The sequence below is a fragment of the Protopterus annectens genome, chromosome 12.part0 (assembly GCF_019279795.1).
Source record: "Protopterus annectens isolate FY-2018-M chromosome 12.part0, PAN1.0, whole genome shotgun sequence".
Taxonomy (NCBI): domain Eukaryota; kingdom Metazoa; phylum Chordata; order Ceratodontiformes; family Protopteridae; genus Protopterus; species Protopterus annectens.
Window position 1 is genome coordinate 278,269,990 of NC_056746.1, and position 24,864 is coordinate 278,294,853.

A 24,864-nucleotide genomic window follows, 5' to 3' on the forward strand; every position below is an offset into this window, starting at 1 on the left:
AGTTTATGTGTAATCATTTTAATATATGTATGCATGTATATGTGTGTGTTGTGTATGTATATATATAGATATATATACATATATATACTTATGTGTGTATGTGTATTTTTTATATATATACACTTGTGTGTATATTTTAAATTTATGTCTCTTATTATAGATGTAAAATAATATGTGTACATGGTTTATGGACCTGAAAAAGAGTTGGAGAGTGTTTTTAAGGACTGCCTCAGTTACGTATTTAGTTGAGGTATTGCCTTCTATTAGTAATTATTGGATGATACTGCTTTAAGGCTCTGATATCATACTAATTGCCTAAGTATTTAATCAGGTATTACTTGTATTAACATTGTCTGATGAAGCAACGTTAAGTTGTGAAAGCGCTCACCTCTCTGTTCTTATTTTGTAATAAAGTTATTGTGTATAGTTTCCAGTGTGTAACTTGGGTGCCTTTATTTTTATTTTTATATTTATTTTTATTTTACTTTACTATTTACTTGGGCACCTGAGTATACCTGAAGCTGTTTTAGACTTTCGATACATGAAAAGAGACATGGTGGAGCTCTCGGATTATGTGGCCCAGGCAGGTATTACCCTAGCCCTGAGCAGCATCCTACCATCACCCAGAATGATACCACAGTACAAACAGAAAATGATTGACTTCAACAATTGGCTAAGTTTCTGGTGTCATTGTAAGGGGATCCAGTATCTGTCTGCTTGGGATGACATGATTGACAGAACTTGATGCTTTGTCAGAGATGGCCTGCATCTGTCACCCCTGGGTTTCCGGGTACTGGCTAAGGCACTTGCCACCCCTATACTGTCATTTTTAGGCGGTGTTCCAAAGACCAAATTACCACTGTAACAGCTATAAATAAATGCAATCTGAGGGTGATGCTGCTCAGTGCTAGAAGTCTAAATCTCAAGATGCACTCACTCATAGCACTCCTCAAAATGGAGAACATCGACATTTGAGCTGTATTGGAGACCTGGTTTAAAGCAGCAGAAAGCACCCCTGCACTACCAGGCTATAGCTTATTCCACACCTTTCAGCCCCAGAACATGGACCGAAGCTCCAACGGTGGTGGTGTCTCCATATTCATAAAGGATATGCACACCTCCAGTCTAACGCATCTGAGATACTCCAGGTACAGCTAACATTGGGTAAGATGGTGATTCAGGTTGTAGCCTGCTATAGGTCCCCATGCATGTCCCAAGACTCTCAGTCCACATTCCTAAGCACCCTGGAAACTGTTAAGATCCAGCCCAACACTCTCATACTAGGTGACTTCAACTACCCCTCCATCAGCTCGGAAAACTACTCATGCACCAATGTACTGGCCCAGCGCTTCCTGGAATTCATCAATTCCAATGCCCTGGACCAGCTCATTCTTACCCCCACTGGAGGAAGCAACATCCTTAACCTGGTTATTACTAACATGGGCAACCGTTGCTCTACACCAATAATCAATTCCTCCCTGGTTAGATCTGACCACAAACTAATCACCATGGAAATCCACATCTCACCTACACCCCCCACAAAGGTATCCACCATGAAAAACTTCTCCAAAGCTGACTTTGGACTCTAAAAACAGAGGTGGTTAACTTCACAGCACCCATGCCAATGGAAAATAGATGCATGGCTACCGAATCATACACCAATGCACTGTACGAACACATACATAAATGCATGGAACTAGCCATACCCAACAGAACCAAGATGCTCTCCTCCAAAAAAAGAAGCCAGTCTGGTGGTCCTCTGCCATTAATAAACTCTACAACAGAAGGAAGAAACTGTTGCAGAAAAAGGTGAAGTCCCAAGACTGGAAAAATTCTCTTATTAGCCTCAACAAAAAGTTGAAATCCCTCATCAAAACCTCCAAAGCCAGCTATGAAAGCAGAATTGTGGCAGACACTAAAAACAACCACAAAGCCTTCTATAGTTATATCAAGAATCTCTATGGGGCAATACTCAGATTTGTTCTGAGTTACTGCACAATGGTACCTCCTGTACTGAGCCAACAGATATTGCCAGTTTCAGTGCCAACTTTACTCCTCCCCTCCCAAAGGACCAATCTCAATACTGGAAGAATGCCAGGCACCCAAAATTACTGCAGCACAGGTTAAAGCTGCATTGTCTAAGGCCAAGACTACAGCTTCCATGGAACCCGACAACATCCCTAGCTATGTTCTACATGAATTGCAAAGTAAACTGGCACCACATCTGTTTGCCATGTTCTGTCACAGCCTCACCTCAGGCTTTGTTCTTACCAAATGGCACACTGCTACAGTCATCCATTTCCATAAAGGAGGAGCAACTACAGACTCTGGAAATTATTGCCCCATTAGCCTGATGAGTCTGATATGTAAAGCTATAGAGCATCATCATGGACCTAATTAACAAGGATATAGGGAATCTTCGAATTCTAGAGCCCACGCAATATGGTTTTGTGAAAGATAGATCATTCCTGCTCAACCTGGTTGACTTCTTTGAGTCAGTCACCATAGCGGTGGATGAAGGTAAGGCAGTTCATACAGCCTACCTCGATCTGGCCTAGACCTTTGATACCATTCCTCACTCAGGAATTATTGATAAACTCAGCAAACTAGACATCAACCCCTGTATTGTTAGGTGGGTTGCAAATTGGCTCACAGATAGAACCCACAATGTGAAAGTAATGGACTCCAAGTCAGACTGCTGACCAGTCATGAGTGGAGTCCCACAGAGATGGATCCTGTCTTATTTGGCATCTACTTCTCAGAAGTCCAGGCCAACACAGTGGGACTCTGGCTGACCAAATCACAGACAACTGCAAGTTGGGAGCCATTATTAACTCCCCAAGTGATGCAGACATCCTACAGAAAGGCCTCACTGAGACCAATGACTGGTGTCAAAACCATGGCCTTAAGCTTAATGCCAAAGAATGCGTCACCATCCCCTTTGGAAAAACCTCAGTTCCCACTAATTACTACATTGATGGGAGCCCCCTGAACATTGAAGGCATTATAAGAGATCTGGGGACACAGGTTGACAGCAACCTCTCCTTCGATCACCACATTGCCACTGTGGTCAGAAAGCCCTTCTGTGTGGCACATCTCATTACTAAGGGTTTTGCATCCAGGAAGAAAGAGGTCATCATTTCTCTTTACTCTTCCCTCATTAGACCAGTCATTGAGTATAATACCCCATTTGGCATGTACCTCACTAGACACCTGCAACAGCTGAAGAGGCCACAAAAGTACCTCATGAAGAGGATCCTAGGCCTTAAACACATGTCCTACACAGACAGACTCAAAAAACTCCAGCTGTTCTCTGTCACATATCATATACTAAGAGGTGATCTCTGCTTGACTTACAAAGCCATGTCTGACCCACCTCTGTTAGAAATGCTACATCTAAAGAAATCCCAATCCCTCCGCACCACACACTCCAGAGACCGTAACCTCATTACCACAATCAACAGAACATCTTAGAGGGACAGGTACCTCACCCAGAAACTGCCCATGCTCTGGAACAGACTTCCCATACATGTCAAGCAGAGCACCTTACTGGCCGTCTTCAAGTGAAATTTTGATGAATGGATGGGAAATAGAAAGTTCACCCCGGGGATCACTCCAGTGGCTCTACTTGATAGAGCCACTGGGAACTAACAATGGGTGGCACAATGCCAGGGCACTTCTATGGGCTAGGCTTGTAAAGGCCCAAGGGACATTAGCCTAGTACACACCTATGAATCTATGAACCTATGAACAGGACATAAACATGAGGCAAAATCAGAAATGCTCTGCAAAACTGCAGACAATAAGAACAGACCATGCTAAGTCACTTAAAAGGTTAACAGAGCAACAGGTTTTGCATCAACATGTACTTTATGAGTCACAAAACTAAGAAACTCTATGACTGACATTGGCAGACTGTAACCCTCCATGATTGACAGAAAAAAACAGCTAAATGAGGTCTGTCAGTTAGTGGGGATGATTAAAGCTCTTGTCTCATACAGTTAAGGTTTGGGGTCTGACTCTGAGAAAGTCACTTAACTAGAAAGTGCTCTCTAGCTGGAGCATTTTATACATACAATGAAATATTTGTTTAAGTGCTGCATCAAAGATTACCATTAACAAAATCATGGAAGTAAAGCAACAGATATCTGCAGTCTGATGCTTTAATTACTGGCAGTTAAAAATGACAGTTTAATCCATGTCCCAGTAACAGTACACCAAGAAAGCAAAATTCTTGACCGTAAAGTAAAATAATGTTAGCATGGCAGTTCAATCAAGGAATTTTATGGTGTAACAAATTTTACAGTAGCAACAACTCACAATGAAGAAAGTATAATAAAACTGCAGCAAATGTCAAGATATAACAAAATCACTTGTTCTAATTTCAGTTCTTAGGTGAAGTTTTCTGTAAATGTCACCAAAGGGCTTGGAATAATAGTTAAGGTATTCACCTCATAATTACTAGGTAGAAGGTTTAATTCGTATCTTAGGTTATTAGCTAGGCTTAAAATGGCCTTCCAAGGCAGTTAGCCTAATATTCAGCTATGAACCTATCATTCGGAAAAGATCCTGTACTGTTATCAAAAAAGTAGTGATATTCTTATTTGAACATATATATATCTTGTTCCAAGATTGTCCACCCTCCATTTTCTCAGTAAATAACTCTTTGCTTGGTTTTCTGCAAACTAAGGCAATGCGATCTAAACAAGCTAGAGACCTGCTACAACAAAATCGCCAAATTTGCTACAGGGGCATCCAAACAGTCACCACTGTCTCTCACTTGCTGAACTGGGCTGGCTTGAACTCCATCACCTTCTTCAATGGTATCAACTCTCACTCACCCACAAACTAGTAAACCATCTACTAAATGTCCCATCCCTCCAGAATCAACTCCAACCCTATCGCACCACCAGACCACTAAGATCCAGCAACAAAACTCACTTGCAGATCACTAAAGCCAATAACTCTGCTGGTGAAGCACTATTCTCTTGCACCATAGCCAAATTATGGAACTCCCTCCCACCCACAATTACCTCCATACCATCATGCACCCACTTCAAAACTTTACTTAAAGCACACCTAAAAACATGCAACTCCCACTCTTAATATCACCCACCCTATCCAACCACTACCTTTCTTTCCACTCCACTAACTACCTTGATTATAGCAAGCTCAGATGCTCATAAGCCTAGTACTTATTATACAGCAGGAACTTCTTATTTTAACATTTGTTAATGTCTGTTATATACTTCACAGATAAAGATTCTAGTTGTCTACTGATGTACTATGTTCTTCATCTGTAAATATGTTGCAAGTAATTGCTATGTTAAATTGTTAATTGCTATGTAACCCAATGTAACTACTGTTTGTTTATTTTAACTGTGGAGCTTTTCTCCCCGGGCCTCCGCTGAAAATGGACCTATGTCCAGTCAGACACTCCCAGTCAACAAATGTAAATAAATAAATAAATAAAAATAAATAAATAAAATAAATAAATTGTAACCTTCCTATCCTGTTAAGAATCTTTGCAGAGTTTTATCATCTCTCTTCCTCCACACCAGTACATCATCCATGTATGTTAACAGTTCTCTAGTAACTGTCCTTCATTCTCGTATTCCTTTACATTCATTTCCTTCTTTCACATGGTTACAAATCTATTCACATTCCTTAGTTCCCATTTGTAACCAGTGTCGCTTTTATGCCACAATCTAATTTGTATAACCATTCTATACAGCTCCTTTTCTATTCACATTCCTTAGTTCCCATTTGTAACTAGTGTCACTTTTATGCCACGATCTAATTTGTATAACCCCCTCTATACAGTTCCTTTTCTATTCACATTCCTTAGTTCCCATTTGTAACTAGTGTCGCTTTTATGCCACGATCTAATTTGTATAACCATTCTATACAGCTCCTTTTCTTCCTTCACAACTCAACATGTCCCATAAAATCTTGTGACTCTGCACTGTCAGATTCTTTTACTAGAATCACAATGTGTATTATCATGTGCATTCCCTCTTTTACTTTGTATACAGATGTTATTTAGTATTATTATTAATGAATCTGCAGTCTTCTCTTTAACCCTAAAGATTTGTTACTCATTAATTAACTTAAGTAACCAGATGGACAACCTGCTTTTAATGTTTTCATCAGTTTTTTAAATGCATATTTAAATGATAAATGGGTCTGCAGTTTGATAGTGATGTACATCTCTTACTTCTTTAGATGGGAATCACCCTCCTTTAAAACACTCACTTGTTCCATTAAGTAGTACATTGTATGAGCTCCTTATTAATCCATGGCCAAATTAGTTTAGTTCGTAAGAACATAACCCTGTCGTAGCACCTTCCCATTTTCCCGCCATATTGCTTTTTTGACTTCTTCGTCCATTGTACCCTGCAGCAGCTTACCATTATCATACCTTTTAAACTCCTTATTTCCTACTACATTGCTCTCATGTATGTCAACTGTCCTGAATCAGACCTCAGAGGTGCACAGTGGTCACTGTAATTTGTCTATGACAGTGTACCGACTAAGACTATGAAGTTGGAATATATTATTTTGATCATTATTTTTTACACTTTCATCACAATCAAATATCAGACATATACAGATGGCTATCTTGCTGAGGCAAGGGTAAAGAGCATGCTGTGTTTATCTGACAGCAACAGGTAGAGATATACTACTGTGGCCATGTGACGAGGGTAAAGAGCATGCTGTGTTTATCTGACAGCAACAGGTAGAGATATACTACTGTGGTCATGTGACGAGGGTAAAGAGCATGCTGTGTTTATCTGACAGCAACAGGTAGATATACTACTGTGGCCATGTGGCAAGGGTAAAGAGCATGCTGTGTTTGTATGACAGCAACAGATAGAGATGTACTACTGTGGCCATTGCTGTGTTTGTCTGACAGCAACAGGTAGCGATGCACTACTGTGGCCATTTCTGTGTTTGTCTGACAGCAGCAGGTAGAGATATACTACTGCGGCCATTTTCCTTTCACTTACATCCTACTGTAACATCAGAGATTTACAGGTAGCTGGTTCTTTTGGGTTGAGGTGAGGAGGCATGTTGTGTTTATGCATGACAGCAGCAAGGGTGTGAAGTATATAGCTGTGGCCAACTGTTCATTTGCTTTTATCTCACTCTGTCAGCAGAGGGGTACGTAGACTGTGACTATCTTTTTTGGGGGAGGTAGACACTATGCCTAGATATGATTTATATGTATTTCTACACATTTTTGTCTTCTCCATTTATTGAAAACTACTATTTTGTCGGCTTTGAACATTGTTTTGTACTCAACTTATTTCTTTCTTGAAAGAAAAAATAAGACTGAAGTTCTTTACTTACTCATTTTTGTTCAGACTGTTATTGGATCAAAAGATTGGGAAAATATATGAAAGGCATCTCAGATCATTAAGAACTTCATGGATTCTGGAGGACTAGTGCCCCTCCAGATCCCTAACTTAATGTTGTTACTCACTCCACAGTTATTTCAATGTAGTCTTCAGTCAACTACAGTGTATTAAAAGGATGAAGGAAAAAGGTAGTATGAAGTGTGAAAAAAAAGCCATGGAGTCCTTCATCTAGGGCTGCATTTCTTAGGCTGATCACAGACTTCCAAAGTGTACATAGTCAGTTAAATAGCTAGAATGGGTGAGTACTGAGGCAATCTGTGGCTGGAAGTAGCTGACCCCAAACTGACCTTTTGGCTTTATCTGATTATTCCTGATGCATACTTAGATGATTCTGTGGTAAGTGTGAAGTGACAGGTATGAGAACCAAGACTTTTAAATATGAGACTGTGGTACTGTCCTATGAAAGAAAGGCTTGCTCATTTCAGGTGTGTGTATGTAGGAGGTGGACCTGCCCTTATATAAGTACCTAATGAGGTTGACCAAATGAATGAGGAGAAGGCTAGCACTGACATCAAATGTGGTCAAGAGCTGCAGAACATGACCAAAACAGTGAGCTTATGGGTTCACCATAGCAGGGTGAGAAGGTTGGGGATATAGAAAAACTTGGGAGTAGAACCACGCTTCACTTGGATTAATAGGATCTAACAGAGATAGTTGCTGCATCTAATAGTAAATATGCCATCCTGGTGTATTTGAAGTTGTTCTAGACACAGTCCACTGGAAGACAACCTCAGATCAGATGCAAGAAACACTGAAAGATTCAGTATTTTGAAAAGTATGGCAATATTTAAGGGTCTCCTAGACCCTTAAATATTGCCAGACCTTCTAAATCTGGTCTTAGTTTGTGTTTGTAAGCCTTTGTTGCTTTTTTGTATTACATTAAAATTTGTGTAAAACCTTGTGAATCGACACATTGTTGTTTCCACACACCTTAGAATGCTGACAAATAGAGGTTTGTAGAACACAAAGTCCATTCAGTTTTCATTTCAAATATAAGGATAATGTTGAAGTCCAGCTTACCTTGTTGTATTCGTGGGCGGATCAGCCACCCCAGTGGCCTGAAAACATGCTGGAGTTCACAGTCCAGAGTCCAGTATATTAACTCACTGAACTTAGGGAGTAAACTGTCTAGCAGTCCCAAACTGCATATGTACAGCTAGAGAGCCATTAGCCCCCCCCCCCACCCCCAGCTACTGAGATATGCCAGAATAGCACCTCACTTGATGTAAACAAGTCAGCTGTATAGTGTGTACAGCATGCCATTCAGAACTTAGTTTCCATGGCTTCATGTGGAGGTTCTTTACTATTATATTAACTGATCTTATTGATTAAAAACTACAAATACAGAAACGATGAAGAAAATGCACTTGCAGGTATTTGATCGTCTACATTCCAGCCTGACAGTATACTTGCACGTACAAAGTTTACTAATGCTCTGATTTCTATCTTAGCTGCACAAACAAACAAGTAAAATATTTTTTTTTTAAGGAATGATTCTGTAGTTAATACACAAAGCATTTGTATATGTTTTTTAAGTGCGTCAATTTATGACTGTTTCTAATTTTGCCATATATGTTGTACCTACTTTTTTAGGTCTTTGTCCAGATTTTTGATGTTTCCAGGTTGAAAGGTATGAGTGCAATGCATTCTTCAGCATGTACCTGATCAGGCATTTGCAAAAACTGGAGCATCCACAGAGTTTCCTCACTAAAAGTATACAGGGTGTAAATAACATGACCTATGCAGACCACCTCAAAGCCATAATCTATGCAGCCATTGGATTGCCTACTTCTCCCTGGCAGATGGTGTATATGAGCTCTCTTATGTGGGGGTCTTTTATGCATTCCCATCCAAAGGAGCTATGTGCACTCTTGCACATGCTACCCAGAAGACTACTGGCAAAGGCAAGCACATGTCCCTTGCCAATATATTATTTTACAATACTCCTGTACCACTGTATGAGCCCATGTATACATATACACAAATATACCAGAAAGAATTTCTTCATTCATTTATTCCTTTATTCTTCACTGTCCACTTTATCCAGTTGAGAGATGCAGTGGAGCCAAAAACTATCCCAGCACTTGGCAAACATAAGGTAGCTGCATTAATCTTGGGACAAATACCACTGCATCACAAGACACACACACCTGCAAAGAACCCACAACATGTCTGAAATGTGGAAGAAAACTTAAACAACTAGAGAAAAGTCAGACACGCAAGGTGAGGCTATCCAGACTCAACACAGGCTGCATTCCAGTCTGGAACCAAACTGTAGAACCAAAAGCTGTGAAGTAGCAGTTGTATCTACAATCTGTTTTCTTCATAGGTTCATAGGTTGGTACTAAGCTATCGGCCCTAGGGCCTATACAAGCCTAGCCATACCAATACCCTGGATATTTCTTCCCACAATATTTACTTTTCTGGACCCCTGTCTAGCAGGGCGACTGACATGATCCCCGGGGTGAATTTCCTATTTCCCATCCAATCATCAAGGTTCCTTTTGAAGAGGGCCAATGAGGCGCTCTGCTTGACATGTACGGGCAGTCTATTCCAGAGTATAGGGAGTCTCTGGGTCAGGAACCTATCTCTCCAGCATGTTTTGTTCATTGTGATGACAAGGTTTAGAACCCTGGAGTGTGTGGCTCTGAGGGATTGGGATTTCTTTAAGTGGAGCATGTCCAACAGCTCAGGGTTTGACATGTCCTTGTATGTTAAGCAGAGATCGCCTCTGAGTAGACGATATGCCAGAGAGTATAGCTGGAGTTGTTTTAGAAGGTCAGAATAGGGTATCTGCTTTAGGCCTGTGATTCTTTTAGTGAGGTATTTCTGTGGCCTTTCCAGCTGTTGCAGATGTCTTGTGAGGTACATACCAAACGGGGCATTATACTCTATAATGGGTCTAATGAGGGATGAGTACAGTGGGACAATGACCTCCTTTTTTCTGGATGAAAAGCCCTTAGTGATGAGGTGTGCCACATAGAAGGATTTCCTGACTGTTGTGGCGATGTGGTTATCGAAAGATTGACCACTGTCCACCTGTGTCCCTAAGTCTCTCATCACACTTTCGATGTTTAGTGTACTGCCACCTAATTCATGGGTACATGTTTTTTTCCAAAGGGGATAACTATAAATTTCTTGGCATTAAGCTTGAGCCCATGGCTCTGGCACCAGGCATCTGTTTCTGTAAGGCCCTTTTGTAGAATATCCACATCATTTGGGGATTCAGTAATGGCTCCCAGTTTTCAGTCGTCTGCGAACTTTGTTAGCCAGAGTCACTTAGTGTTGGCCTGTACTTCACAGAAGTAGATGCCAAACAAGAGTGGTCCCAGGACTGAACCCTGAGGTACTCCGTTTGTCAATTGTCTGGAGCTGGATTTGGAGTCGGCTACTTTTACAGTCTGAGTTCTGTCAGTAAGCCAGTTGGCAAACCCATCGAATGACGTAGGGATTTATGCCCAGCTTAGTAAGTTTATCTATGATTCCAGAGTGGGGGATGGTGTTGAAGGTCTTAGTGAGGTCCAGATAGGCTGTGTGGACTGCCTTACCCTCGTCCACAGCTCTGGAGACTGATTTGAAGAAGTCAATCAGATTCAGGAGACAAGATCGGCCCTTCACAAACCCAAACTGGGTGGGGTCCAGTGTTTGAAGGTTGCCAATGTCTTTGTTTATAAGTTCCATGATAATGCGTTCCATGCCCTTGCAGATCAGGCTTGTCAGACTGATGGGACAGTAGTTCCCAGGATCCAAGGCAGATCCCCCATTGTGGAGTGGGATAACTGTAGCTGTGCGCCACTCAGTGGGCACGAAGCCTGAGGTGAGGCTATGATTAAACATGACACTTAGGTGAGGTACCAGTTCATTTTGTAGTTCATGTAGTACACAGCCTGGGATGTCATCTGTTCCCTTGGATGCTGTATTCTTAGCTTTGGAGAGTGTGGTTTCTACCTGTGTGGCCGTGATTACCGGAATTTGGCAATCTTTTGGTACTGAGATGGGCCCTTTAGGGGTGAGAGGGGGGGTGAAGTTGGCACTAAATCGATCTGCCAGGATATTGGCAGTATCCTTGGGATCAGTATATTTAATGCCATTCTGTTGTAGCTCAGAGCTTTCTCTGGACTTGTACCCTCATTTTTCAAATTAATATAAGAGAAATGTAAACTAAGCCTTGACCATTAGTGATTGGCAGCATATCTAGAACTGATAGGGAAAACTTGCTAATGCAAATCTACTCCAAAAACTACCCCATATAATTTGCTATTATCATAATCTTAGGTTTCTGATCTTCTAATCTTTGCACTATATTGTGCAATAGTTCAACTATGCTCAGCATTTTATCTGTCAGAACTATTTACCATGTATTCTGATGTTGCACATATGTAACAATACTGCGTTATGCTACACTCTGGTGTGCAAATACATTATGTCTTGCCGATTACTTCATTTGAATAAACGCACGAGTGAAATGCAACTTTTCTTTAAAATGTACAATACAGCAAGTTTTCTGTAGCTAGTATGTAAAACATCTCAAATTACAAGTGAAAAGTCAAAATATTTCAAGCTGAATAAGGCAGAAAATAAAATAAAGCTAATCTTAAAAGTTAAAGTATAGATCATCATATATATATATATATATATATATATATATATATATATATATATATATATATATATATATATATATATATATATATATATATATATATATATGTATGTATACACACACACACACACCTGTCAAACTCTTGGTACAATAATTTGAACAAAACCAAAATTAATTGGGTGGCAAAGGCCCCAAAATGAGGAACATATTGTAAAGCCATCCATTCTTAACCCCCGTTTTCCCATTTTGCACAGAGTCAGGGTGTCACTACAACAGTAACAATCATCTCTAGCCAAGTTTTACACCACCTGGTGACTAGCCATGTCACAGTAGTTCATCTGTACCACTCACTTGCACACACATTCACACCTACGGCCAATTTAGAATGTCCAATCCACCTAGTGCATGTCTTTGGAATGTGGGAGGAAGCGGAGCACCTAGAAGAAGCCCATACAACCACAGGGAGGACATGCAGACTCCGTAAAGAATGCACCCCAGCTGAGAATCGAACCTGAGAACCTCTTGCTGTGAGGTGACAATGCTAACTGCTGCACCACCACGGCCACCCTGCACCAAGGAACATATTGTAAATGCTAAGTTTATAATGTTAGAAAACTGCTAGATTAACAAGTTTTGCTTTAGCATGTTGTTTTTTTTTTAATATAGAAAGTCTGAGACTAAAGTCCCTGACTGTCATTGTTTGGTGACACCAATCGTTAATGATTTGCCAAAAGGAAAAAAAGAACATTAATTTAATGGGGAACAGATCACATATGGAGCAAATATCTGGACATTCTGAGAAATTCTGGATAGTTGAAGGGGATATGGGGTCATATTTCTATTCAGCGGTTATTAGATACTGCAGATGCTGTAGTTGTACCGTCATTAAGAGTGTAACTTCTGCGTTGCACTAATTTCTGCCTCTTACACATGGACAGTGATGGTGACTGAAAGATATGCAATGACAATAGTTAGGGTAGAAATAGGATCCGTACTTCCAAAATGGCCCACTCCACGGCATGTTTTGTCACTTATCAACCAGTGTTTCTTTTACTCCACTGTACTTTCTTCCCTCACAGTAAACAGAGAGACTTAATCATGCTGCCACACAAACTGTCATTTACCAACTCTAAACCAAATAAAATAATACAGTTATTGCTGCTGTTGGCGGTTATGTATTTAACAGTAACTGGTGGGGTGCGCACTGCATGCATTTTAAAAGGCAAACTTCTGTAACTGTTGCAGAATTTTGTAAGAATTATGAACAGCATGACTAAGCAGAGTCGTCCTGTTCATAATTCATACAAAATAATGCAACAGAAGTTGTTTGCCTTTTAAAATGCACGTAGTGTGCACCTCACCCATTACTGTATTACATGGCAGATAGAGGTTGTTACTGTCTTACCTTGTTAAGGAGAAGGTAAATGTTCTCATCCTGTGAGGCTGCAGTTTGCGGACGGTGGACAGATGCGGGTGGGCGCTGAGTGGGTTTGCAGTCGGTCATGAATGTTTTCTAGCTGCTGCTCTGGCTGTGCTACCTGCTGCTGGCCGCTGTTTCTTCTGGATTTGATAGTTCCAACTCCCGTCTCTGAGTATTTCCAGCCAGCCTATCCAGATTCCAGGAGGACCAGTACTGCTCCATGTGACATGATGATGTCTTAGACATGCAACACATAGATTTGATGCTGCAACATAATATCCTGTTTTATTGGCTGCCACCTCCAGCCATAAACAACTGTTTTTTTTTTCTTTTTTAAGTTGTCTTCCTGACCAAGTCTGACGTTGACATCATCACTCACTCCCCTACACGTTAATGATGTTGCAGGATACACAATAATGTTGACATCAACTGAAAAAATGTAGATAAAAAAAAATAGGGATTTGAAGAGGCCACTTGGGAATTTGTGGCCCCCTATTATTTTGCACCGGAAAATGGGAAATTCTGAGTAATTTGGTACTGTTGAAAGAAATGGTGGAAGCCAGTCATGTCTTGGATTAGAAGTATCACAGCGGAAACCTTTTCTTTTGCACTGAATTTTTTAATCCCTAATTTTCAAGTTTTGATTTTCTCTTCATACTGTTTCTTTTGTCTTTTTCTCTTTATTATTATTACTATTAATTCAACCTATTTAATACTGGCTTGACTCTCTTGATATAGTTAATGGACCATATGCAGGGCAAGATATCTCACCTCCTATATACTATATTTTATTTGGTTCTGTATCCAGGTTTGCCCACAACATTTAACCACCACTTATATTCGGTTCTACCTTTTATTACCCCTCCCCTAAGTAGATGCACACACACGTTGCTTATTTATGAGGTTCCTATCAGTTCGTCGAAACTTCAGCAGTTCGAACACCATATGTTCGAAATGTGAAGTTCGAAAACTGATTATCGCGAAGCTGCGGAACACCGAATTCTTTCCCAGGGAAAGAATTCGATGGGCCGTTTCTGTGGCTTTGCTATTTTCAGCACTGTGGTGGAAAGTTACGGGTCAGGTTCAGGTAAGTGTGCAACTGTGCTGATGTTAGGGTTAGGGCGCGGGTGAGGTGGGTGTGTGATAGTGACAGACTTTAGGGTTAGGGCGGGATAGGTGAGTTAGGGTTAGGGCGCGGGTCAGGTGAGTGTGCGATAGTGACGGACCTTAGGGTTTGGGTTAAGGTAAGTGGATAGATAGTAGTGTATGTACAGTTTAGTGTAGGGCTAGATGTAGTATTTTAAGTGTATGTGTGTGGATTGCTGTTTTTTTGGTGTGCTTGTGTTGTGTGTGTGTTTCTTGAAACAGCAATTTTTTTCCCTGGGAAAAAAAATCGCTGTTCTAAGCCTTTGATGGTTTTGCACTTTGAGGTTAGAAGTTCAAACATATGGTGTTCGAACTTCTGTTGTTTCATCGAAGTGAAATAGACCCCATTTATGTTGGTCCTAGTTCACTGAAAACCAGAAAGCAGCAGTGGGAATTTTGATAGCTCTCAATTTGCCAATTTTCGTGCAGTTAGATAGTAAAATAATTAGTTATTCTCCCTAACTCCGACTATTTTGCTAACTTTATTTCCAGTGATAACGCATTTCTACATGACCATATTTCACATTCAATCCCTTGATTTCAAAATGCAATTATTCTTGTTCAGACATGCCATACAGTGTGTGCTTCCTCTGTCCCCATACTTGTTTGCCATGGACATGAGGACTGCTTGGCCTAATAACGTCATGTTTTCCCTTCCAACGTATACACACACACACACACACACACACACACACACACACACACACACACACACACACACACACACACACACACACACACACACACACACACACACACACACACACACACACAAAATGTACCTTCCTGTAGCCTTAGATTTCCCCTCAGGCTGGCAATAAAATTTAACAATTTAGGCAGTCAGGTTACATTATAAGTTTGACAGTCCTCTGCCTTTCAAACAGATACTAAATTTTGATTGACTCACCACACACACACACACACACACACACACACGCGGGTGACTAGCGGTTGTAAATTACAAGTTAGAAGCTGGACAGCACACTGCCTTTTAAACATGATCTAAGTCTTGATGCCCTTTTGTCTCGTTAAGACATCACATAAAGTGATTGGATCGCAGTTAGAAATTACTCACAACTTCATTTAAAGCACATTAAAGCCTCACTCTTACTTTATGGATGTCAGGATTTTACAATGACCAACGGGTTGACCCTAAACTAAAAATAAAATAAAATAAAGATAAACATAAATATAGCAGTGACTCCTCCATTTAGCACTCATACTTATACCTCCGAGACTCTGTTAATTCTTCCCCAGCTGTGATAATGTGGAGCACACATGTGGCATGATCATGGTTTGCAATCATTCATAGGTTGATGCAAGGCATACAGAAGGTTCACTTTTACTCTCACATTCAGTGATTCTTCAGGAGTTTTTCAAGAATGCACAATAGTTCTTTCTTTTTGCACAGCCTGGATGGACTAATCAGCTTAAACTCAATGGGTTATGTTTAGACTCACACCTATTCACCAACGTTAAATGCCTTACTTTTCAGACACAGCTGATTTGTTTTCTTTCTGACCCAGTAATCCTTCCACTTCAGTCTCAGCACCAGGCACCTACAATATCGACAAGCTCTTTTTTAAAACACCTCCATAGGTTGGCTCTCAGGCCTTTGAACAGTAACGTAGGTACATTTGCGGACATGGCAAACACAACCCAGATACAGCATTAGGCCACTCTTTTGCTAAACCTAGAGAGACCACTTCCAATATAATGTTTTGGGCTTAAGTATTTGTTTTTTGGGATTTTTTGCCTTTTCATGTTTATTTTTTTATTTTTCATTTTGATGGGTTCGCTATCATTCCCTGGAATGCATCCTCCTATCCAGTTAGGCAGCTCTGATGAAGCATCTCTGTAGCGAAAGTGCTGTATAATGTTTACTGTAGGCCTCATTAAAAAATGTTGTTTTTACAGCTTGCTGATTTATTGAAAACAAAATATTGGCAAATATGTTTTTTAATATGCATGTAATTCCTAAGTATCCAGATGGACTGAAAAACTGATAACTACTATATTATACTGCTTAAGTCTTATAAATGATTTGTATGCAACAATGACAACACATTCTACTAGGTTTAATAAGTTTAATAAAACAAAGCATGATTTTCTTTATGTTATTTTATTATTTTGGGAAATATACTAGCAACTTAAGGGTTAAGGATGAAGGGCAGTCCTAAATTCCTAAAGGATACACCCCTTGGCCCCTCCCGTAATTAAGGGCATAGTTAAGTTTACTGTCCATCTTACATTGTTCATGATAAATTACAGCTCAGCTGAACACTGTCTGAGAAAGTGCTCATCTGCCTAACGGCACTGAAAGAAAAAAGACTGACTCATTATGAATTGTCTCCAGGCTTCTTTCTTTCTTTGACCAAACCTAACCTGCTGGAAAATTCTCTAGCAAGTAACTTTGCTCCCTAGCAGCCAGACAAGAAGAATACCTTTGCTTCACCACAGAACCTAACATGGCACCAGTAACTAGAACTGGGCAAAAGAAAAGGGTTCCGCTGTGATACTTGTATTCCAAGATGTGACTGGCTCCCATGGCCCTTATAGGTAACCGTAGGATTTTTAACTATACTTTTTATAAACAAAACCTGGATAACATTAAAATGAAAGAGGATAACACAAAGGTTGTTCACCATATCACTATCCACAAAATGAATGCAAAGCTCTAAGCTTGAGTATCATGTTACTGCCCATCGACCACAAAATACTTCTGCAAACTGAGTGGAATTTTATCCATGGTTTTATTGTAATTGCTTAAAAACTGAAAGAGAAATTACCCTTTTCATTTAAAAAAAAATATGAATAACCTTTAAAATAAATCAGCACTATACTTTTAGCACTGAATTTCTTCCATATGAATTATCTTGAAATGGGTGATATTTCACTAACATATAATTTTTAGCTTTCTATAATTCTATTAAAATAGTTTTCTTAATTTCTTGATAAATATACATGAAAAACTATAAAAATGTTGGCATCAGTTTTATGACTGCAAGTAAAATTATCCATAACCTTAGCAGTATTTAACATTCAATTACCCTGTAGCTGGTAGAATAAGGCGGCACAGTGGCTCATTGGGTAAAGTTTCTGCCCAACACTTCTCGAGTCCATCTTTCAATCCTCATCTCCGGCCACTGTGTGCTACTGTGTTTATGATGTCTAGGCATGTGTGGCTTTTTTCTGCTTAATTTGGTTTACTGTCACATTCCCAAAATATGCTAGTTGCCTTGCTGCTCTAAACTGTCAATATCTGTTGCATTTACCTTTGCTATTGTGGCCTTAGTCATAGCTAAAATGGGTATATGTGTCCATTTCAATAAATAAACCAGTTCTTTTGTAAATAGGTTAACAAGTTAAAACAAATATTTTACCTATTTTAAATAAATCTTAAAAGCTCAAAAGCAAAAACTAAATAAGTAGGGCAGTACCTGACTTGGTTATTGAGTACCCAACCTACAAAACAGTAGCAAAACATATGCTTATCAGGTAACTGATGGATTAGTAGTTTTGGGACTGCTTGCTAAAAGGCAGCATCACTAATGGGGTGGGGGGAGTCATTGCAAATTGAAATTACATGTTACCAACAGAGTATAACAGCAACTAAAACATCTTTTTTTGTTGTGAATCTCTGAGGTTTCTTAAGTTGAATGATATGTTTAAATAAATACATGCTAAAAGGGTCATTAGATTCTTGTCCTTTGAGTGTCTGCTTTAAGTACATAATTCAACCCCCATAAACATTACATTGTTCAGCAAAGAAGTCATGAATTTTGCATTTTGCTCCTTTTTCCCAGAAATGTAGTGTTAGAGGGTGTAGGGCAAACCCCTCTGCATGCTGTGGGTATCCATAAAATATAATGAATTGCTGTTCTTTTTTTAATTCAAACCCAGTTTCACTTTTGATTTTTGAACTAAGGTTCATTTGTTCTCTTAGGTTCATGGGTTCGTTTGGTAGAGATTCTACAGACCATTACAGTCCTATCCAACAAACCACATTTGAAAAGCTCCCTCCAGGCTGAAGGAGGGCAGCACAAGCTAGAATGGGGGAGAATTTGATGCTACCCATCATATTATCGTATTATATCTATATTTATCCTGAATATGGTAAAGGTCCTACTCTGCTTGACCTATATAGTGAAGATTTGTTTCAAAGGTGGGAAGGGGGATACTAGGGGATATGAATCCTATCCTGCCATGTGTTATTAATCTGCCGATGAATGTTTAGGTTCTTTATCTGAGTATTTCAATATCCATTCATTCTATGAAGGAAGTCAGATCCTTCATGTCTTGAAAGGCTAAACACAGATCACCGTGGTGGAGTATGTAAGAAACGTTGTAATACATTGAGAGGGCTGCCAGTCTGTCTGGGTAACTAAGGATCTTCAGTTCATTCATCTTTTTAGCTACAAATCTCTGCGATCTCTTGAGTTGAATGGTATGATTAAATAAATACATGCTAAAAGGGTTTTTAGATTCTTGTTTTTGAGTATATTATTTAAATAAATGATTTAACTCCATAAAGCTTACATTATTTACCAAAGAAATCATGTATTTTGCATTTGGTTCTTTTTTTCCGTTAAGTTCACAAGGTTAAACTGCATGTAAGAAAATATTTTTGATATTACTTACATGCTAAATTATAAATGTTATTGCTATGAGTAACTATGACAGTTCAATCATATTAATCATATTAAATGATAAATAGTTGATCAGAAATTTGAATTTCCAGAGCTTGTATTGTATTTGCGAGCTAACAGTGTTGGCATTGGGCAAGTAATTTTCAACAACAGATATCAAAACCAAAACAGAACCAGAATCAAACAGCACAAGAGCATTTTAAGTGTTTATGTTTTTAATAGGATAGCCCACAGTGATTCCATTGAATAATTTTTGGAATTGTAGTAAGCAACATATAGGTGTAATTGTCCTTTGATTTACCACACATCCACTGATAAATTCTGCCTTTACAGGCTTGTAGTAGAAGTTGTTGCATAACTGACTTTCTTGTGATATAATTTGCAGCCATGTTTTTTCATATCTGTTGACAGTTTAACCAGAGGATAGCAGGTTGAGTCATGCAAATTAACACTCTGACCAAAATTTGTTATGGAAAGGATTGCAAAGGGGTGCTTCACTTTACCTTCATGGTGCAGTGACTTGTACTTGATGATTTTTTTATAGTAGGAGTACATAAGAATTCAACTTAATCAAAAATGTAAAATTTTAACATTTGAATTAGTCAACTTTGCAATTTTTCAATGAAAATCCATACAATAAAGTAAAATTGAATCCTATCATCTGGGCTATCTTTCAGTACAACAGATTGTATAATATCTCTCTAACAACCATTTAGACATTTACATAAGGTCAGTTAATCATGCACGATCAAATAACCTTGTTTAAAAATAGAAATAAAATGTCAGTTTTAGTACCATGTGACATGTAGTAATATGTGGCCATATTTATAATTCTGAGGCAAAAAAAGAAAAGAAAACTGGAGATGGATCAAAGGGATGTTGCTGTCCTTAACTGAACATCCTATAACAACTGCTTCAAAGCCTTGTTGTGCTAAATGATCAGGGACACTGATTTTCCATTTCTGTCTGTGAAAAATTATGGTAAATCCCACACTTCTAGTATCGAAATCCTGGGAAAACACAGGATGGTATTTTCATGGAATCTGACATTTAAGGTTAGAGAATTCTTTCACCAAAAGCTGTAATTCTGCTCATATTTTTTGCTGGTAACTTGTTTTAATGAGCATTCTGTACCTAGAATCCATTTTAATTTTCAATATAGAGATCCATATCTATGTCTATATCTATATATCTTTATCTATGTCTATATCTATAGCTATATCTGTATCTATATCTATATTTGTCTATATATAGCTGAGAAAAAGAAAGTTCACAGTAGTAGAAATGCTTAATTTATTAAACAGGATAAAAGCTTTCAGGATGTACCCTTCCTCAGTTATCAATGAAGCTGATTCATTGATAACTGAGGAAGGGTACATCCCGAAAGCTTTTATCCTGTTTGATAAATTAAGCGCTTCTACTACTGTGAACTTTCTTTTCCTTGAGTATTGCAACATTGTTCCTGGTGGTTTGCTGCAGCTGATTCATTGACTAATATATCTATATCTAGCTGCACAAGAAAAATATAATTTGATCCCAGTAGTAAAAGGAAATTGTACTTTCCAGAGTTAACTTGATGAAAACAGAACTTTACTTTTTTCATAACTGTAAATCAGAGTCCTTGTAAATGAGGTTGTTATACTTTTCTGTGGTTGGATGAAGGAAGAGAGGATAGTAAGAGATCAAAGGAGGCTAACTTGCAGAGTTGATGTTCCAGATGACCAATTTAGAAAGAAGATGTCATCTAGTTAGAGAACTGCTGGACTAAAGGGTAGAAGGAGCACAGAGAAACTAGTGCCGGGATCCTGTTGTGATTGCTGCTACTGTTAATAAATTAAGCTTGGTTGAAGATTACAGTGTACTTTTATAATGTATTTATCATGCATATGTGCTCTTTATGTAAAATGCAGTAGGCACTGGCAGATAAAGTAGTCTGCATAAATGCTGCAACTTCACCAGTAAACTACCCCCAGGCACACTTATAAAAAAGATTTATCTAATGTTGAGTAAAGAAAAGTCATTTATACTTTGTTTTTTTTCTTTACAGGTATGTGACAAGACTGAACAGCCTAAGAGCGTATCAGTTACTGGACTATATCATAGCCAAGCCTGGCTCCATTGCTAGCCCAAATTCAGGTATGTCAGTCTGCAGCTGGGAGTGCTGTGACCAGGAACAATGCACTGTGAAGATAAAGGATGTTTCCTTTAAAGTACAACTAGTTCATGCCTATTTAAAATAATAGCTCACCTGTGCTAGGTTGAATTTTAAGATAATATTTGTTTTGCTGTAGACCATATTAATCCCAGAGAGAGTTCACCATTCAAGTTTTGCAAGATTGTTACAACTGAGAACAACACAATATTCCTAGCTTGGGAAGGACAGCTGACTGTATTGTCAAAGCTGATTGTATATATGAACCCTGGTATAGTATGTTTTAGTCAGCAGATGATACAGCAGTTACCACAACTGGAAGGTGCAGTACTTTGTGCAGCAGATTTGGTAATTGTTAATGCACTAATTTTGGTTCAGTGAATGTGTTAATAGTCCTGCCACAAAGGATGCTGAATTACTTATGGTGCAGTGGGCTTGTGTTTTGGGGTTGTTGGTTAAATAGTGTAAAATATTTGTATATCTCACACTGTCAGTAGTACTAGAACTAGGAAGTGACTTCCCATTCCCTTTAAGCGCATATATCTCAGCACTTGTGGTAATGGAACTTGCTGTTATTGGTTTCAAGTAAATTTCTTTAAGTAACAGTGGTTTTGTACTTGTATATGGAAAAATGTTAATTGTGGATCTAAACTGGGGTCCCCTTCAGAAACCCGAATGCTCACTTACCCGATTTCCAAAATGCTGAGGTGAAAAGGCCGAAGACCCCACAACACCGATGCCCCAGAACACCGACTTTCCACTCCTGGTAAGTAAATGCTTGGCCATCCTGTTGAATTTTGCCCCTTACCCCCACGGTAGTGCGATCTCGGAGTTGGTATATTTATTTGGGGGGGCAAGCCCCCCACATGAGTCTGTTTGCTTTCCTTCGGTTTTACTTTTTTGGCAGAATGGCCAAGCTGTTACTTACCTGGAGTGGAAAGTCAGTGTTCCAGGATGTCGGTGTTGTGCAGTCATCTGCCTTTTCGTCTCTGCGTTTTGTTAGTCAGGTAAGTGAGCATTTGGGTTTCTGAAGTAGACCCCTAAACTGTGGTATACAGTCTTACCATGTTCACTGCTGCCCCAGTTATTAATTAATTATTTGTTAGTTTTTGTATTTGACATTTGTTAACCCCTTTACAGCAAAGGCCAAGGGAGAAAAGCTCCATTGCTTGTTTAAATCTGTGTTTTTCAACTGCCAGTCCGATGACTGGGTATAATCCAGCAGAAATTTTCCTACCAATCCGTGAAAGACTAGGGCCCACTGGCTGGGAGATTGTCCCCACTGGCTGTGAGGAGGCCGCTGGCCACTGGCTGGGAGACTTATCTTTTAATTACAACAAGTCTGACTGTTGAACTGAAGAAGCTTACCTTTTTTGTTCTTTTCCATTTGGGGGGGGGGTCATTTCACCTTTATAGAGTAGCTATTGAAAAGAGGTAGGTAGAGTGATGTAGCATTTGTCGAAATACAGAATAATTCTTAAGTTATCTCTGGTTACGGAAAGGCTTTAAGTATGCAATGAGGGCATATATGACAGCATCTGAGAAATGAATGCTACTTTCTGGATTGTGATGAAATATTTTCATTAAGTTACGCAGTAGAAAATTGTTAATGGGATTTCAAAACCCTAGCCCTACTGCAATACCTGCAAGGCTTGGATTAGTAGAAAGTAAGTTGTATGTTACTATATGGTTCACGGTTCTTGATCTGTATCAAGTGCGCTAGCCTGTGTTACATATTTATTGCATTTTCCTGATGTTTTGTTGCAAAAAAGAAAAAAATGAAAAAATTATCCTTGCTTCCCATCTTTCCTGACTTAGAGTAGTCCAAATACAGGCTTTGCTGTATTCAGGACTGCGTTGCCCATTTCCTTCCTTGGATAAAGGGAGGCTTCTTTGTTCACCAGTGGCAGTGGGGAGCTTAGAGCAGCCTATCTATCCCTGGAGGAGTGTTCCCAGCACAAGAATCTGGTAGTGTATTGGCCATTTTTGGCCAATTTCTAGCTCTTTCAAGTCCCCCTGTATAAAACCCGCTTTGGCGCGGCTTTGTGATTCTGCGCATAGCGCAGCATTGGGTAGCTCCGCTTAATTGGGTTTAAACCATTCTCGGCTCCACAAAGTCTGCTCTTCACTTTTTCCCTTAGAACTGATCTAGTTCTCATAATAAACACCCTATTCCTACTCTAAAGCCTGGCACTTGCTCACTAAAGCAATTATATAAGTCAGCACTAAAAATTTAAAAGCACTACACCCTCACAAACTCCCCTTGAGTACCTTGTTCCCCATTGGCCATTTTTTTTTCAATTATAAAGGAATTCCCAATACTATTCTAGCATGTCCAAAGGTCAGTTGTCAGTCACCTCTCCGGTCCAGCTGGTGAATCTGGGAATCTTGAGGCAATGTTACAACTGCCTCATGTACACAGACAACTCACTCCTCCTCCCAACAAATTCCAACACATGTGAGAGATGCAACCATATAGCCAAACTGGAGGCTAAGCTCTCTCAACTCAGTACTGGCGTAACCAGTCAGGAGGAGAAGGAAACCACACTCACTACAATTCCAGTCTCACATAGACCTACCACGACAGCAAACCAAACACATAAACACACAAAAACATACTCGGAGGCTCTAAATAGAAATCTACCTAAACAGCAGAGACCTCCAAAGCAGACACCCAAGCAACCGCTACCCCAAAACAAAACACGTGCAACACATAGCTCACAAAGCCAGTGTGCCGAACAGTCACAGCCCTTAAGGCTAAACAACACACCTGATACACTTGTAATAGGTGACTCTGTCATCAGGCACACTGACATCCCACTCACCAGGCTGAACAAGGAGAAGGTCATGGTGAGCTGCCTGTCGGGCGCTAGCATCTGCCACATAACACAAGCACTCAGGTCACTCCAAGGCAAGTACAAATATGACTCAGTCATTGTCCATGCTGGTGTGAATGACCTGAGACGTACCTCCCTGGACTACATGAAAAGAGACATAGAGGAGCTCTCTGAGCATGTAGCCCAGGCCGGTATGACCCTGACCTTGAGTAGCATCTTACCCTCACCAAGAATGATGCCACAATATGAAGACAAGATGATCAATTTCAACAATTGGCTTAAGTATTGGTGTCATTCAAAGGGGATCCAATGCCTGTCAACCTGGGATGACATGCTCGACAAGCCATGATGCTATGCTAGGGACGGCTTGCACCTGTCACCCCTGGGCTTTTGGATATTGGCAAAGGCTCTTGCCACCCCCATTGTGCCATTTTTAGGCAAGGCTCAAAAGACAAACCCACCTCCATAGGTATCACAAGGGATAAGAAACTAAGAGTAGTGCTACTCAACGCCAGAAGTCTAAACCTTAAGATGCATGCACTCGAAACTCTCCTTAGCATGGAGAACATCGATATCTGTGCAGTAACAGAAACCTGGTTCAAGGCTCCCGAGAGCACCCCAGCACTACCAGGTTAT

At 39.6% G+C, this 24,864-nt stretch overlaps 1 protein-coding gene across 2 annotated transcripts in view; it reads left to right on the forward strand.

The window, feature by feature from the left end:
* The window catches only part of GLIS2 (GLIS family zinc finger 2), a 681,681-nt gene that overhangs the window by 517,736 nt on the left and 139,081 nt on the right, over positions 1–24,864 (forward strand). For both annotated transcript variants that reach the window (XM_044089337.1, XM_044089338.1), the window contains one exon: positions 21,287–21,375. The gene's annotated coding sequence lies outside the window, so the exon portion shown is untranslated. The remainder of the gene's footprint in view (positions 1–21,286; positions 21,376–24,864) is intronic.